The sequence below is a fragment of the Vicugna pacos genome, chromosome 6 (genome assembly GCF_048564905.1).
Source record: "Vicugna pacos chromosome 6, VicPac4, whole genome shotgun sequence".
Taxonomy (NCBI): Eukaryota; Metazoa; Chordata; class Mammalia; order Artiodactyla; family Camelidae; genus Vicugna; species Vicugna pacos.
Genome location: NC_132992.1, coordinates 73,245,758 through 73,263,842, shown reverse-complemented (window position 1 = coordinate 73,263,842; position 18,085 = coordinate 73,245,758). Strand labels below are relative to the sequence as shown.

The window sequence follows — 18,085 nt, the reverse complement described above, 5'->3', positions numbered from 1 at the left end:
TCAATTACACCTCAATTTAAAAAAAGAAAAACTTATTTAAAAATAGGATCTCTGCAGATATAATTAATTCAAATAAAGTCATACTAGATTAGGGTGGGCCCTAAATTCAATGACTGGTGTCCTTACAATAAGGCTACACAGAGACACACAGGGAAGAAAACCATGTGAAGGCAGAGGCAGAGGCTGAAATGTAGCTACACGGCAAGAAACGCCCAGCGTTGCCAGCAGCCACCAGAAGCTGGAGGCAAGGAAGGATTCTTCCCTAGAGCCTGCAGAGGGAGCATGGCCCCGCCAGGAGTTTGATTTTGGACTTACACCCTCCAGAACTACGAGAGAATAAATGTCTGTTAAGTCACCCAGGTTCTGGTCATTTGTCACCGCTGTCCTAGAAAACAAATACAATAGGTCTATGCATTTGTGTTTGTGTATTTTCAGGTGTGTGTATCAATGGGTTCTGAGTGTGTGTGTGTATCTGTGTGTGTTTTGGGAGGTATTTGGGTGTGTTTGGGAATGTGTTTGTGACTATAATTTGAATTTTGGGTACTTGTGTGTGTTTTGAGGTGCATGCAGGTTTATGTGTTCATATATGTGCATGTTGAATTGTGCACATGCATGCATTTATGCGTGTGTGTATTTGTGTGTTTTGGAGTGTTTGTGAGCATATGTGTAGGTAGCCAATGATCTCTAGGGTCCTTCTTAGGTGCAACATTCCAGAAGTCTGTCCTCGAGAGGATGCTAGCCAGTGGTAGTGGAGACAGACTAGCTTCAAGGCTAGGATGGAGCAGCACCTCCACCAGTCTAGGGCCACCTAGGAGGTCTGTGGGAGAGTCCCCCTGTTGCACCTGCCCTGTCAGCAAAAGAGTCTCAAGGTCAGGAACGTGGGTCTAGCAGGAGCCATACCCCAAAGGCCCAGCCCAAGAGCCTTCTTGGAAGCCTTCAGCAGAGCAGAGACCCCTGAGAGAGACCCCCCTCCCATGAATCTGAGTTACTTTGAAACATTAGAGCAGCATTTCTCAAACTCTGGTGCATCAGCATCACTTGGAGGGCTTCTTACATCACAGGTGGCTGGGTCCCCCACCACAGTTCTGATGCAGCAGGTCTAGGGTGGAGCCTGAGAATCTGCATCTCTACTAAGTTCCTGGGTGATGCTGACACTGCTGGAACTGGGACTGTGTTTTGAGGATGACTGCGTTAGACCACATAACAGGGGATAGAGGTTCCTTCTCCCTCTTCCCCAGGCCTTGCACAGGCATCCACATCTTTTAGGACAGGCTCTAGAAAATTCAGGCCTGTCAGGCTCAGACCTATTCTTGAAGTCTGTCTCTCACAGTCACCCATCTGTCACTCATGAAATCATTTATTCAGCAAAACAATGGGCCAGACTGTCCCCTGCCCTCAAGGCACTTATAGTCTAGGCACAAGATTCTAGTGGGTACAAAGACCCCCAAAGAAACCATGACAGGTCTGTATTACTGGACTCTGAAGGCCTGCTGCAGGGGTGCTAGGAGCACTGAGGAGGAGCCCTTGACTGAGGTCTGAGCAATCCAGAAAGGCTGCCTGGGGGAGGCGTCAGCCAAGGCAGCTCTTAAGGGGTGAACAGCAGTGGTCACATTAATTGAAGGCTTACTGCCAGCCACTGCTAAGACATTGCAAGCACGAGCTCTTGCAGTCCTCACAATGATCCTAGGATGGGAATTATTGTCATTGAAGGGAGATTTGAGCCCAGAAAGCCTGTCCCAGCCCTGAGCACATATACGGCTTTTGATCTGAAGAGGAGTTGTGGTGTGGAGGCCAGGGCAGGACATTCCAGGAGGAGACCATGGGTGCACCAATGCAGAGAGGGACGTGGGCTCAGACTGCATTCAGGCGTTCCCCAGCTGGAAACATACCACCCCTAGAGGCAGCAGATTTGGGAGGAACTCCACGCTGGCTGCCTCAGGTGGGAGCTGGAGAGAGGCAGAGGGAGAGTGCTTGCTCTTTAAGTGCAGCTACTCCAGTGATGGGTGGGAGCCAGATGGCAGAGGCTGTGGGTCTGGCTCATATGGCTTCACTTGGCCTGGGGCCGGACAGGGAACATAGGGGCCTGAGAATCACAGAGCTATGGGGGTGGGGGCACTCTATTTATAGACTTGCTTGTGGTGAAGGCTAGCCCTAAGGGAAGCTGCGGAGTGACTGGCTGGCACAACCTACATGACTTAGGGTGGCCCCTAGTCCTGGTCAATGGGCAGTCTCTGCGTGGCTCTAGGGGTCCCTGGCTGCCTCAATTAGTGCCCAAACCCCCACACCAGGGGCCATCCTCCTTACAACCTTGCTCCTGCCCCCTGGATCGGGGGTAAAGAAAGACACTCTGAGCCACGCTGAAGGGGTGCTCAATAAATGACCTGAATCCAAAGGGTGGAACCAGAGGAAATGAGCTCCAGCCACAGCAAGAGATATTCTAGCTAGACACAAGGAAGCACTGGCTTGGGATACTCAAGGGAGAAAAGAGACTATCTTCTGGGGAAGGAAAGAGACTTAACCTTGAGTCTTTGACAGTCTGCCTGTCTGGAAAAAATACAGTGGGGATGTTTCTCTCCCTTTCCTTCACTAGCTTCTCCATCAGATCTCATCTATGTTTTGTTCCCTCTCTCCTTTCCTGCTGGCCTTCCATTTCTGCCTTCTTTGTCCGAGTGGGCAACCTACCCCCCCCAATTATCTCAGTGTTGCTGGGGGCCTCAGAACTTGGGCACATTCAATTCAGCCAATGTTCACTGAGCCCTACACCTGCTGGAGGTAAAAGAATCCCAGACTCGCCTATCAGGTGAGAGATCAGACAGTTAAACCATTGCCTACACCCAAGGAAAAGTAAGGGCCATGCAATGAGAAAAGAAAGGTGTATGAGCCAAGGTGGTGGGGCTGAGACATCAAAGCCTCAGGGGGCCAGGGAAAGCTTCAGGAGGGGCAGGTGGGATTACTAGGCTGACAGAAACCAGTGGAGGCAAGGGAAGTTTGGGCAGAGGGGACAAATGAGTGGAGGAAGGAAGCAGAGAGTGGAATATTCCAGAAATGGTAAGTAGACTGGATTGGCTGCAGAGGTGGGGTGAGAAGAATCTGGTGAGATAACAGACAGGCTGGGGCCCAACCAGGGGGTCCTGAATCTCAGGCTGAATGATTTGCACTTACTTGCGTAGGCAGTAGGGAGCTATTGAAGGTTTTGGAGGAAGAGCATGACATTATCTGGGCTGAGACTAGAAGGGCTTCTAGATTTTGCTCCTATCCTAGGATCTCCTAAAAGGTATCTGGCCCTGATTCTGAGCCCACGGACTTCTCAGGGGTTCCCAAGGAGAGCAGATAATTGGTGTCTCAAATGTCACCTTTTTGGTAAGGCCAGACTTAATGACCTTATTTAATAACTCAACTTCCCTGGCACTCCTGATCCCCTTTTCCTTCTCTGTTCTTCCATCACATTTATCACCTTCTAACATATTTCACCAATAGTTTATGCTGTTTATTGTCTGCCCCAGCCTCATTAGAATGAAGGCCCCTTGAGGGCAGGGTGCATGTCTGTTTTACTTGCTGCTGAATATTCTAGTGCCCAACATAGTGCTTGGAATCCCAGCAAATTCATTCATGTGCTGAATAAATCAAGGAAAAATACCACCCTGCATGAACCAGCATGGTCTGGCTTGTTTCCTCCCCATCACTTCACTTCTGGCTTCCTGAACTTGGCAGTGCCCGAGTGGAAAAATCTCTGAGAAAATCAGCCAGAATTCTGCTTCTTCCCTGCTGGGCCTCTCACCCCTGCCAGGAATCTGGGAAGATTTGGACTCTTCCTCCTCCCCTACTCAGCCAAAAACACCAACACTTTCCTTCATCTGGGAGTAGAAGTCAGGTGAAGAAAATGTCAGTTAAGGGAAGCAAGAGGCTTGCAGGACTGAGGCAGCCCCAGCAGGCAGCCTGGAAGAACAACTCTGATGGATTGATCAGATTAACTGCAAATTAACAAGTGCCCACTGCTGCAGGCACTGTACAGGGGCTCTGAGCATTTTGTTCCATTTTGGTCTCTCATCAACCCCATGAAATGGGTATTATCCTCCCATTTTACAGATGGAAAAAAAGAGGCTCAGAGATGCTGATATGGCTGAGCTCTTCCTGCCAGGTGAGAAGCCCCATTATGGACATGGTCCGTCCTCTGACCCAGTGCTCATTTCTCCACAGCGCATGGCCTCTCTTCTGTCAGAGAAGCAGCTGAGATGCAAGGAGAGGAACTTGCTGAGTTCTCTGTGCAAAGCACCAGATCACAGGTGGTCTCTGCTGGCCTCGGGCTTCCCACCTGAGCTACAGGAGCTGAGGTTTTGGCCACTTCCCACTGATGAATGAGGACAATGACGTCACGTCTGCCACCTGTCCTGAGCCCATAGGAGAGTGAGAGTTTTAACTGTGGGCACTGCCTGCTCTGGCTTGTGGCCGAGCAGTCCTCTCCACCCTCTGCTCTGTACCATGAAGGCTGGAGTCCAAAATAGGGCTCCCTGCCTTTGCAGCCCTAACAGATGCAAGGGAAACTGAACCTCCAACGCCCAACATTGATGGCTTCCCATGGCCAGGCCACCGTTGGGGAGGCAGAATAGCCTGGATCAAATCCCCAGCTGTGGGTTCCTAGCCTAGGAATTCAGTTCACTCACCTTGAGGGTGGAAACCCTCTCTCTCAGCAAACACTACTGACTCCTTATTATGTTCAAGGGAAAAATAGAATTTCTACCTTTGAGGCCCTTGAAGAACAGGGTAGAGCATAGTCAGTAAATAGGCAATGGGGAGCCACGGATGATTTTAGAGCAGGGGAGTAAGAAGACTGTACTGTGATTTAGGGAGGTCTAGTTGGAGGAGAACAGGCTTTCGTAGTGTGCTATAGGTTTCAAGGGCTTTACAGATATTAACTTGAATCTTCATAGTAACCCTAGGGTATGGTGTTATTCCCATTTTATAGATGAAAAGACTGACTACCTAGAAATTACAAAGCTAGTACGTGGTGAAGCTGGGAACTGATTCCACCTGGCTCCCGAGCCTGCCTTCTTTACCATTATTTGCTGCTGTCTCTTCCAGTGATCTAGACTAGAGGAACAAGGGTCCAGCAAGAGCTGGGCAGTGGGCATGGCCGGAGGGAGGGAAGTGGAACACTGCCTGTGGTTTAGACTCCTTGCCTTGGAGGGCTCTTATGAGGCTGGACCAGGAAATTATTAGGGAAATGTGAACATCAAGCACTTTGATCTGCACAGAAAAGAACTATGTCTAAGATTACTTTTATTGATAATAGCAATAATGACCATGTTCTTGGCCAACAGCCCATACAGGATAACCTCTTTCATGGAAAAGAGATTTTAGAGACTCTCAAATAGAGAAATCTTATCACAGTTATAGCCTCCCTTGACTATGCAATCCTTTCTTAGTTTTACTTATTAACTTACTTACTTAAACAGGGAAGAAAGCCTCATTTTAATGCTAACCTGGCTTTAATACATTCTAGTTTTGGATGTCTGATCTCCAACGTCCCTTTCACAAAGAGGGATGTGTTTGTGGGTGTCACCAGGTAGATGGAAGGAGAGGAAAGGAGCAGGCTTGTTGGGGGTGTGGGCAAAGGCTGGCTGAAGTCAGGTGGAAAGAAGGCAGCTGAACCCAGGAAGGGCTGCCTGAGACCCAGGGGCTTCCTGTACTGTTTTGATGAGATTATACTTCATTCCTCTGAAATGTTCAGCTGCAACATTTTAAATGACACTGTTGATATTAGTAATGCTTGAGAAGTTAAAAGAAATTGAGGTTGGATTATATCACTTAGAGTCCTTCCAGCTCCAACAGTCTATGAAGATGTCATCTGTCCTAATATTTTCCAAAGGAAAAATTGTCAAGAGGCAGGGAACTCTCAGAAGAGCAGTGTCTGGCTGGGTCTGGGCCTGTACCAAAACTGGGGTCAGCAGGGCAAGAGCCACTTGGGACCCAGCTAGCAGCTCAGCCTGGGGGCATCCTAACCAGAGCCAGAGTCTCCGGCCCCCTTCCCAGGTCTCGGGAGCCAGGGTCACCTGGGACAGTGTCCTCTGGAGAGGGGGCTGGGCCCTTCCTGGCCTCTTCTGTTAGGTCGTGGGTTTAGGAGGGCTCAGGAGGGCCTTTGCTCAAGCGTTGACTACAAAGACCAGGGCCACGGGCTGGAAGAATGAGCTGGTGCTCAGGACTTAGCCCTACTGGGTGGGACAATGGCAAGAACACCTACCTGGAGCAGCAGGTAAGGTCTGGGACTCAGGCAGATGGGCTGTCACTGGCCCTCCTTCCTCTAACCAGTCCTCAGGTACTTCCAAGTGTCCCAGCTGCTTCTCTGCTTAATTCCTGAGCACAAAGCTGGCTCCTCCAAGGCTCTGTGGCACAGGGACAAAGAAGAACTCTCAGTGCAGGCGGGCATGTATCCCAGTCTTTCCCCAGCTTCCCCGCAGCTCCTTTCCCAGCCCAAGCAGGACAGGTCACTCCCAGGCCCAACATGCTTGTCAGTATTTTCCCACAAGGCCTGCCTCAGGGGAGCTATTACGGGGTGAGGAGCATCCCCGATGCAGCCATGACCCCCAGTCAGCCCCTCATCTCCATATCCAACTGCTCAGCTCTAGGGTGGGTGAACCAAGGAGTCATCCATCATCCAGTCGAGCAGGGGCCTGAGGGAGGGGACCACAGACAGAACACTGCATCGGGTGTCCCTGCACCTAGGCCCGCTTTGCTCTTTACCCTTGGTGAGCTGCAGGGCCCTCTTTCCCTCACTGGATATACAGACATTGCCTGCAGTGCTGAGCTGGGGAGATCAGAGAGATCCATAACCATCAAGTGACTTCAAGAAAGACTTCAGAATCATCTTGGAGCGAGGGTCTTGCTAAAATGCAGGTTTAAGGGCCCTATTCTAGCCCACTGAATGAGAATCTCCAGGAAAGTGCCTGGGAACATGCACTTTAACAGGTTCCCCACGTGGAGACACATGAACTAAACCCGATGGACTACATGTTGGGAAAGGGCCGACAAGTCCAAGGATGCAGCTTTGATCACATGCATGACGGTCACAGGTCCCTCTCCTGAGCACCATCATAGGAGCCCAGTCCCTGCAGACTAGCCAGGGGCCCCGGGCAGCTTGCTGAAACCTTGGCAGGTGTCATTTTCCTTATGAACAAAAATGCAGATTGGAGGTGATCTCTTGGGCCCTTCCAGGCATAAAATTATGAATGTAAGAAGAGGTGAACCCACTGAGAAATGAATTTAAAAAGAAAGTTTAGGGTGAGGGATTTTAAGTAGTATTCTCCCTGTATAGCTGGTTTCTTCTTAAATTTACTTTTTGAGTTCTGAAAATAACATACTTATGGGGGAAAAAAATCAAACTATTCAAGATAAGACACAATGAAAAATCTCCCTGCTAACCCAGACCTCTGCTCCACTCCCAAACGTAAACATTGTCAAGTTTCCTGTTTGTTTTCTTCAATAATTTTTCCATAAATAGTGACAAATATATATCTATGCTTGCATCTTTATTTTAAACTCAACCAGGAACATATTCCCAAACTCTGTCTTTGTTTCGTAGTTAATATACATCTCACAGCTCTGCATAGTTAAGAGTCAGATCCTTTATGCCTCTAGCAGCTCATTATGTCCCACTGAACAATGCACTGTGATTTATATGAATCTGTCCTTGTCGGTGGATGTTTAGGTTGTTTCTACATTTTTGCTGCACAAACAAAGCTACAGTGAACATCTTTGATTATTCATCTTTGTGGATATGCATGAGGTTAGCTGTAGGACAAATCCCCAAGGGTAAGGAGTGGAAGGTTAGGTGGAGCCAAATTGTCCTCCAAAGAGGATGAAACAGTTTGCATAGCCCCATCACGCATGAAGAGTGCCTGTTGTCCTCCACCCTCAACAACACTGAATTATTGAATTTTTAACCTTGGCCAGTGTGAGAGTTGAAAATGATATTTTGTTTCAATGTGTAATTCTTTAAATATCAGAAAGGGTAGGCATTATTTTCATGTTTATTGATTGATTAGCCTTTGCATTTGTTTTTCTGTGAATTGTCTATGTTCTTTCTAATTTATCTTACTGGTTTTTAAGAGTTTTTTCTAAGTTAAAGCAATTGGGGGTGGGGAGGGTATAGCTCAAGTGGAGAGCCCATGCTTAGCATGCATGAGGTCCTGGGTTCAATCCCTAGTACCTCCTCCAAAAATAAATAACCTAATTATCTCCTCCTGGCCCCTGCCAAAATAAATTTCTTAAAAAGGCAATTAACTTTTTGTCACGTGTATTGCAAGTTGTCATTTGTCTCCTTTTAAACTTTATTTATGGTACCTTTTGCCTACAGAAATTACAGATTTTTCTGTAGTCTTTCCTATTAGAGGATTCTAAAACTATTTGCCCATGTTTTCTACCAGTATTGTTAGGGTTTTCTTTCTTTTTAATCTTTCCTCCTTTAAAATTTTCTTTCTAGACTCTATTTCACTGTTAGGAGTGTGGTAGGCTCAGCTTTGTTTTTTCTCCAAGGGGCTAGATAGTTTTCTCAAAGTCATGTCTGAATAATCCATTTTCTCTTCCCACACTCTCCCTCCAGATTCAAAATCTCAATTTAACTATGTATTAGGATGGATGGCAAAGAGCATGACCTCCACGTTAAGTGCTGGTTCAAATTCCACCTTCAATGGATCTAGAAGTTACCTGACCTTCCTATGCCTCAGTTTCCTCATTTAAAAATGGGATAACCGAATTACATAGGGAAAAATAAAGGGAAACAAAGTATTATGGAGATTATCAGGTAGTTCATTAAGAAACATTATATTATTTCTGTGGACTTTAGGATATTTGTGGTACTTAGCTTTCTAACACTTATTATTTGATATGATTTCATGTTTTATTCTACATAAATAAAATATTTCTAACTTTGAAAAAAATGAGACAATAACAGCACTATCTGCATAGGGTTATTGTGAGAATTAAGTGAGTTTTTTAAGGTAAAGGACGCAGAAAGCTGAAACTTTGTGCTGTCTGCAAGAAACTCATTTTAGCTGTAAAGACACACGTAGGCTGCAAATGAAAGGAAGGGAAAAGATATTCCATGCAAATGGTAACCAAGAGACCAGGGGTGGCCATATTTATATCAGACAAAATAGATTTTAGGTCAAAAACTGCCACAAGAGACAAAGAAAGATATTATATAATGATAAAAAGTCAATTCCCCAGGAAGATGTAACAATTATAAATACATATATACATATGCACGTAACAGCAGAGCACCCAAATATATGAAGCAAACATTGACAGTTGGAAGGGAGAAATAGTAACACAATAATAGTAGATTTCAATAAGTTTCTTTCAATAATGAGTAGAACAACCAGACAGAAGATCGATGAGGAAACACAGGACTCGAATATGTTCAATAGCATAGAACAACTGGACCCAACAGACATACACAGAACACCCCACTCAGCAGCAGCAGGAGGATACGTATTCTTCTCAAGTGTACACAGAATACGCTCCAGGCTGGGTCATGTGTTAGGCTACAGGTGAGAGGCGTAGAACAGTGCCTGGCACATGCATAACACTTTATGCTGGTGATTGCTTTTATCACCACCACATGTTAGATGTGCTTGAGTCTTTGTCTAGATAGACTTTTTTGTTTCATTGATCTGTGAGCCAGTTCCATTACTCGACAAATATCTATAATTATGTGTGAGGCCCTGTTCTAACTGCTGGGAACCAGGAATAAGCAGCAGTAGTAAGAGCTGATTTGGCCCCCTCTGGTTAGACATACTTCTAGTTATTTTTAGTTATTTTACTGATATTATAAATATTTCCTTTCATTTTATTTTAAAAGAGGCTGAAGTGTATAGACAGGAAAGCTATACACTTTTGTTTTTAATATTTATTAGCAGTCATCTTACTATGTTCCTTTATTATTTCTAATAGCTTTTTTGATGGACTATCTCTTTCTTTTCTTTCTCCAGATGGCCAATCTTATCATCTACAATTTAAATAGATAAACTGGCTTGCCTTTACAACTTATATTTTCAATATTTGTGTTGGTTTGTACTTCTAGAGAAGTGTTACAGAATGAAGGTAATGGTGGTCACTTTTTCCTTGTACTACATATACATATACATACATATATATATATATTCCTTTACACACACACACACACAGATACAAACTGTCCATTTATTCCTATTAGAGTTAAAACCAGGGACATATGTTGAATTTTATCAAATGCCTTTTAGATATTTTTAGCTTTTATGGAACCGTTTATGTGATTTTTTTCATCTCTTTTGAACAACAGTTTGGTTCACTTATATTAATAGTTCTCCTAATACTGAATCTATATCTCTAGAATATAGCCCCACTTCTTTGTGGCGTATTCACCTTTTTAACATAATGCTGTGTGAGTCTATTTGTTTATTAATTTCTGAATTTTTCACCAATATTCATAAACGAGATTTTCGGGTAGTATTTTTTTCTCTTTTTTTGTGCTATCTTCGTCAGCGTTGTGATCGCTTCATAGACTACTTGGAATCTTTCCTTTTCTATAATCTGGCACAGTTGGTGCAGTTTAAATAACGTTGGAATAATCTCTTCCTTCAAGGTTTGGTGGAAATTTAAAGCTGTCTAAACCTGGGGGTTTTTTGGAGTGGAGTTTTATGACAATTCAGTTTCTTCCATGATTGTTGTTCCGTTGGGGTTTTCTAGTTCTCCTGGGGTCAAACTGATGATTTATATTTTCTCAGAAAACTATCAGTTTCAGCTGATTTTCAACTGAATTTTCACGTGGTTGAGCATAGTGTCCTCAAAGAATTCTATTTTCTCTGTATCAGTGGCTATTTCCCTATTTTAGTGTTCTATTTGATGTACTTAGCTTATGCCTCCCCTAACCCCCACTAGATTATCTGGACTTAAAAAAAATCATCAAATGACATTTTTTTTCCCAGAAGCCTATTTACTATGTACATAGCCCAGAAGTAGAGGATCTGGAATCAGGGATGAAGATGAGGAAGGTAGCAGGGGAGGGGCAGCTTGACAAATATTTAAAAAGTGCAGAGAGCCTGCACACATACTCCCTGGCCTTGAACACCCTACATCTCCTTTCCCCAAATCCCCTCACCCAGTTAAACCTGCCAGCTCTCACCCTTTCTTTGACACCCAGCTGTCACCCTCTTGGAACCTTTCCTGATTTCCCTGGGAAAAGTCAATGTTTTTCTTCTGATGTCTGTTTACTTTTTTTTTTTTTCAAATTTTGAAAAATTCTAGACACAAAAAAGTTAAAAGTATAAAACCAAGAGAATTAACAAATGTTAACATTCTATCATTTTTGCTTCAGATCCTCTTTGTTAAAAGAAGTGTTACTGACAAATTAGAAGTCCTTTCTTTTACCCTTTCAGTCTTAGCACCTTCTCTCCTTCTTCAAGACTAGCCCAAGCACGGATTTGGTAGGTATTACAGCACTGTAACATGCTTGCATCCGTAAATCACAGATACTGTTGTGATTTTTATTAAAATTAAATTTTCACTAATGGTACTATTCTGCGATTTCCTTTTGGGGGGCAGTATTGTTTTCCTTTTTGGGGGGCAGTATTGCTTTTGAGATTTATTCATGATAATATAGAATATGTGTGTATACATATATATCAGCTTTCTTGAGGTATAATTTAGAAAACATAAAATTCCCCAATTGTTTATACTTTAACTACTGTATAACATCACAGTTTTACTTGCCTACTCCTGTACTGTAGATATTGAGGTTGAGACCTCTTTTTTGTGTTTCAAACACTGCTGCCCTAGATATCCTTGGAACTGTCTTCTTATGCCCATGTGTTTCTCTGTGTACTTATATAGCTAGATGTGAAACTGTTGGTCATAAAGTACGTACATTTTCAGCTTTAATTGCCCTTGCCAAAATGTTCCCTGGTGCTTTGTACTGACATTATTGGAGCATTTCTGAAGCTGTTGTCATTATCTGTTGACTTGCCTACTTGCCCCTTCCCCATGAATTACTGGAGGGCATGTGTGTGACTGGCACTCAGTGAACACTTGATAAATGAAAGGATGAGCTCACTGTCTAGCAGAAGACACAAATGGGACAAGTGCATTAAGGGCTAGGAGACCTCCTCTGGCTGGGATCCAGGGAAGGCTTCCTGGAGGAGGTGGTATTTGAGTTGGGGGTTTGAAGAGCAGGGAGACTCTGAATAGATGAAGATGGGGAAGAGAACAAGGACTGAGCTGAGAGGGGGAAGTTGGGTGGACAGTCCAGAGTACATTTGATTTGCTAGAGTATTGGTTCTTAGCCCAGCCTGGGGTGAAAGGGTAGAAAAGCCAGGTATGTATATTTTATAAAAACATCAAGGTGATCTGATACGTTCTCCCATCCCCATGCAGGAAAAACTTCTGAGCTGGAGCAGGGTGTGACGGAAGAGTGAAGGAAGCAGGAGGGCAGATTAGACAAAGTATTTTGGGCATAACCCAAGATGAGTCTTCAATGGCAGGCTCTGGGGAGCCAGTGAGAAGTGACCAGGTCAGAGCTGAGCTCCAAGATGATTCATCCAAGAAGCATGCAGGTAGCTGGAATACTTAGCTGTTGGAATAAGGCTTAGGTCCTCCCAACCTCTTTCCCTCCTCTGTCTCTGGGAAAAGAACAGGGCCACAGGGCCTGGGTTTCCTCTGCAGACCCACAGGAGAGCACTGGGACTTGGGCTCTACCTGCTCCTCCATTTTGCAGTTCTGTGAGCCCAGGCCAGGGGCTTGCTCATCGCTTCCTGTCCCCTCCATCCCCACTGCTCTGTGCAGGTGCCTGGACCAGGGTTCCGAGGAGCCCCCTCTGTGAAGTGTGGAGCCAGGGTCTGGCTGCCCGATATCTCCTCCCTCTGCCTGGGCTCAGCTATCCTGAACACATCTTCAGTGAGTCCCAGAGCGTGGCATGGGGGTGGGGTGGGAATCCTATCCTTCCACTTTCCCTGCTGTCCTTCAGCAAAACCGAGCTCTGGGCACCCTGCCCAGAGTGGGAGGGAAGGGGAAAACACACGACCTTCCTTCCGATTCCTTTTGTCTTAAGCAACTTCAGCAAAATCACCAGCAGCAGCAAGTGCAGGTAAGTGGAGGATGTGTCGGCTGTGCCCTGGGCCAGTTGGGTTCTGCCACTTTTGTGCATGCGTGTAGTTGTGGCTATTGTGACCTCTCTCAGACTCAGCTTTCTCATCTCTCAAGTGGGCTACTCGCTCTGCCCCTCTCCTGGGTGTGCAGAGGATTAAAAAGTAATGTGAGGTCGCTGAGTGGCACCAGGATCCCAGGCCAGGGACACTGTTCAGGCTCATGTGCTCCTGGTGCCTGAGAAGGTCTCCCCAAAGCCTAACCTAGTTTGCGGGCCTGGGCACACTAGGTCCCAGCCCAGGAGGGATCCCTGACCCAGTAACAGCCTGCCTGCTGTACTGAAGGACACCCCCACACCTGCCCACCCTGACTCTGGCTCTGAGAAGACATCTCCCTCTACCAGGTCCTCAGGGATCTGAAGCTCTTTTTAAGGGAACAGCTCAGCTCCAACAGTGTCTGGAAGAACAACATCATTGGTCAGTGGTTGCCAGCCAGTCCAGAGATCCCAGGACCACTGGCCACTGAGCAGGTAAAGGGGTGAGCTAAGGGAAAGAAGGGGGCTCCCAGTCACTAAGCACAAATCTGACACCTTTCTACTTTCTCCCATTCATCCTCCAAATGGCCCCATGCAGTGGGGGTTATTTCGCCATGCTGTAAATGGAAGACTAAGAGAGGTGAAGCAAGCAGGCACTGAGCAGGTGGAAACCCAGCTTCCAAGTGCCGCCAGGCAGGGTGTCTGCTGTGCCTGTCCTCCATGCTCCCAAGCCCTCCATCAAGCGCAGTCAGCCTCCACATCAAAAACCCAACAAACAGCCAGACCCCTTGTCAGTTGGCCATAGGTCTATCTTGCTCACAGGTATCACCACAGAATTCAGGATGCCCTGCTCCTTTGCCAGGACCCCATGGCCTGAGGCCAGTGTCCCTCTGGCTCAGCACAATTCTGAGAAGACTCAGCCAGAGGGAGGAGAAGGCTCCTATCTCTGGGGCCACCTTCTCTGCTGAGGCCACCCAGGGATGGGGAAAGTAGGATTGGCTTCCGGCTGGAAGCTGGCCTGGCCTCTCTGCCGCCAATCCTCTGAGGCTGCCAGAGGCCCCGACTTGGCATGAACAAGGGTCTGCAGGTACAGGGCTCTGCCATTCCTCAGCCACCCCAGCCCAGCTCTTCAGAGCTTGTCTTCAGGGTGCTCGTGCGAAACAGAAGATTAGAAGAGGGGAAAAGCAGGAGGGAGACCAGGATACTTAGATCTTGGTTTTCTAAGTGGGCCCAGGCTTCAGTTGCCTTTGGGAACACAGCTCATCACCAGGAGGAGGCAGGAAGTGACAGCGGGGCACCCTCACCCCTCTCACCCTGCCTCTGCATGTTTCCGTACTGGCCTCAGGCGTGCTGGGAAGGAACATGATGGCTTGGGTACAAACCCTGCCCTAGAAATACAGGACACAGAGTTCTGCTCACTGATGCTCTTCTAAAGAGCCACCCTCAGTTGGCCCAGAGCAATCCAGACTGCTCTAGAACAAGGACACATCATACCTCATGAGCTGCCCACGTTCTCATCTCAGTGGTCCCAGTTCTCATCTCAGCTCCTCTGTCACCCTATTTTGCACAAATTGCACTAGACACCTCCTGGGCAAGAACAAGGAGCCCAGTTTATACCACTCATGCTGATGTGTGAGTGAGCTGCAAAAACCACTGCTCTCCTGGAGAATGGAAGACAAAAGAACAGCAGACCCCACAGCAGGCAAAACAGTGCACTAAAAGCTACTGATCTCACTCAAAGCTGAGCACTTTCCCTAAGCGCCTGCATTACAGCCTTCCCAGAGTGAGCCTATCCATGGTCCTGAATGCCCTGTGGACTCCCCACATCTGGACACTCCTTGCAAAGAGCTCCCAGCACTTTACACCCATTATCTCTATGGTCCTTCCACCAGCTGCTTCCCAGGAAGAAGCAGAGTAGAGTCCACAGGATTCGAGAGTCAGTAGGGAGGATCCAGGCCTGCAGGAAGGTCCACTGTGCCACCAGTCACCAGCATTTTATGACATGGAAATCCTGTTAAAAGTCACAGGCAATCAAGAAGGAGGGAAAGGAAGTTCTCAAGGGCCCAAGCATAACTTAAACTGGGTTGCGGAGGGAGGGCCTGCCTCTCAAACCTAGAAAGGGGCCTTAGAGTAGTCATGGGGGCAGAGAGCATCCTCCATTAGGGAATAGCCCATTTCCCTCATTGAGGCCGTAAACAGATGGCTTCCACTAGACCAGAGTCTCCAGGAATAACACTTCCCATCTGCAATAAACACTTGACATGTTTCCAAAGCCCTCCCACCCATCTGGGAAAGGTGTTTTCACGCCCAGCTGTCAGGTAGGGAAACTGAGGGCAGAATGCCCGCTAATAGGGGCTCTGGTCCAGAACCAGGTACTATGTTCTGTAAGTGGTTCTCCTCCCATGACCTGAGGTCCTCTCCAAGGCCTCCTTCTGCCTCTGCCACCACTGGCTTCTGGGGACCATGGGGCAGTGGCTTCTTCCTGGAGAAGGGCTGGAAGAGACCCTTGGGGCACCGTGGCAGAGGAGTCAGACATGATGGGTACTCCTCCATTCTCTGGCATTGTACTGTCACCCCATGGGCAGCTACTTCTGATCTGGTTTGCTAGGAACCCATCCCCTCCCACAGCTCACCCAGTGATTACTGGTGGTCATCATGCAGCCCAAGGCATGCCGTGCAGTCACCAGGGGCCAGGTCTCATGGGCTCTGTGCTCAGAGGGTGTGTCTGAAAAGCATCAACTCATGCACCAGGCGTAATTCTTTTGCTCAGAATCACTGGCTGCACAGGACCTCCTATCCTGCGATGCTGTCAGAGAGATAACTGAAGTCCCTCTGCCTGTGGGCCTCCTCAACAGCTATAATCACAGCTGCTGGCCCCAGAGCAGGAGGAATAGCTGCTCTTGGCTCTGAGAGGCCCACAGAAATTGTGTGTCTCCTGTGGGCCCACGATGAGAAGGTAAGCAGATGACTTCGGCTCCCCTCTTCAAGTTGCTTCTTTCCCAAGTAATTTGAAAACATATTTTAAAGGAGGAAAAGATGCTGAAGTTGTCCCCTATCACTGACACCATCCTACCCACCCCATCTCCGCCATCAGAAGGCACTCACAGCCTCACCTCACCAGGGCTGGGGGCTGGGGGGTGGGAAAGGAGGGGAGAGGAAAGGGCCTGGTCCAGTCTGCCCTGTGGTGGGCTGGGGAGTCAGGAGACTGGTGTGCGGGGACCTGGAGCAATCTTCTGGGCCTCAGTTTCTTCACCTGTGCAATGATACTGCCCGGCTCTAGCTCTGAAATAAAATAAATTTTCTGCCTGCCTCAGTTTCCCTCCAGAGAAAGGGATCTGATAAGGAGGACAAGGTGAATTCAGGAGAAGTTCAACGCCAAGGGCAACAGATCCTATGTACTCCATTTCTCCTGGGGACAGGAGTTGGAGAGAGAGCAAGGTTAAGGAGATACATCACAGAGGGTGATGCTGAGAGAAGGCAGACTTGCCAACTCGGTTCTCCAGGAAGACGAGGGCCGTTAAAGGAGAAAGTCCACCTCCTTACTCCTTGTCTTCCCACAGCAGCCTGGGAACTTCCACCTGACTTTCATCAAGGCTGGTACGTGAGACTAAAGCCCAGAACTGGGCTGCCTCCTTGGGCCTTACTCTCCCTGAAGCCAACTCTCATCCTCTCCCTGAGTCCATGAGGACAGCAGGGAACTGTAGCCTCCTCTGCTCAGATGAGCGTTTTTCATGAGTAATTTTCTCTTGTCTCCAGACAATTTTGATCCCTGCACTGTTCACACCCATGACACCCTGGAGCCCCCACACAAGTTGTACCTCCCTCCATTCTCAAGAATGAGGAAACGGGGTGCGGGGGTGAGGGGTCCACCCCAGACTGGACCAGAGGTCTAGAGAGCAAGCTGGGCCCCTACCCCTCCAAAGAGCATCAGGTCACGGAAGTGCCTGGGAGGTCAGCTCTGTAGGATCTGCTAAATGACCTTGGTGAAACCACAGCACCCCTGTGCCTCAGTTTCCCCAGGTCCATCATCCAAATCCAAACTTTCTCTCTCAAGGCCAAGGTGAGGTTGGAGGCAAGAATCTTTCTTTGAAAGCATAAGAGAAAAGGTGGCATATTTCTGGGGAGCACAGAAGCCCAGCCCACTCAGCACAGAATGAGACCCCCATCAGCAGCAGCGCAGCGGTGACGCTGTCATAACTCAAAACAGCAGAGTAGACTGCGGGGGAGAGCACACCCCTCCCATGCCAGACCAGTGAGTGGGAGGCACAACCCCAGGGAATCCCTGTGTGAGGGTGGTCCAGAGAGTCAACCAACAGGCAGGCGGCGGGGGACCCCAGGCAAGCCTCCTGCCCCAACCCCCACCCCCGACCCAATGAATACGGCCGACCAAGCCACGGCCCTTTCTGGTGGGCGGATCATTCCACCCTTCCCTGAGAGTGGCGCAGTCTCCCCCGCCCCCATCCCTCCCCGTCCGAGGTCCCGGAAAGCCTACAGCAAGCAGTCCTACCCCACCCCCTCCCCTGTCCAGGACCCGGATTCTGCGCCCCTTCTTCCAGCCGGATCAGTCTTGGCTGATACCAACCTAGTGCTCACCGTATCTGCGCCCTCGGCGCCACAGCTCCTTCGCCAGGCAAGATACTCAGGCCGCCGGATGCGGTGACAAGCAACACGCTCCCTACCTGGGAGGAGACTGCCAGCCGGTCCTCCTCCTCGCTGGCCTGGAGAAGCCAGCCCCACCTGGCAAGGGACTGTCAGCAAATTCCCCTCTGCATCACTGTGGGAGCGGCATCCCGGCTCCTCCCCGGCAGAAGCCAACCTTGGCCCCGCCCCAAGGCTGCCTGACCCACCGGGGAACCCAGGCTGGATTATTTTATGCAGAGATCCAAGCTCCGCCTCAGAGCCCTTGTAGCTACCACCAGGAACCATCTGCAAATTACC

The 18,085-nt window shown here is 48.0% G+C and overlaps 1 protein-coding gene across 3 annotated transcripts in view; it reads right to left on the bottom strand.

Annotated features, from left to right (window-relative positions):
- Positions 1-18,085, bottom strand: part of TMEM63C (transmembrane protein 63C) — a 74,472-nt gene that overhangs the window by 51,335 nt on the left and 5,052 nt on the right. For all 3 annotated transcript variants that reach the window (XM_072963480.1, XM_072963481.1, XM_072963482.1), the window contains exon 2: positions 6,239-6,380. The gene's annotated coding sequence lies outside the window, so the exon portion shown is untranslated. The remainder of the gene's footprint in view (positions 1-6,238; positions 6,381-18,085) is intronic.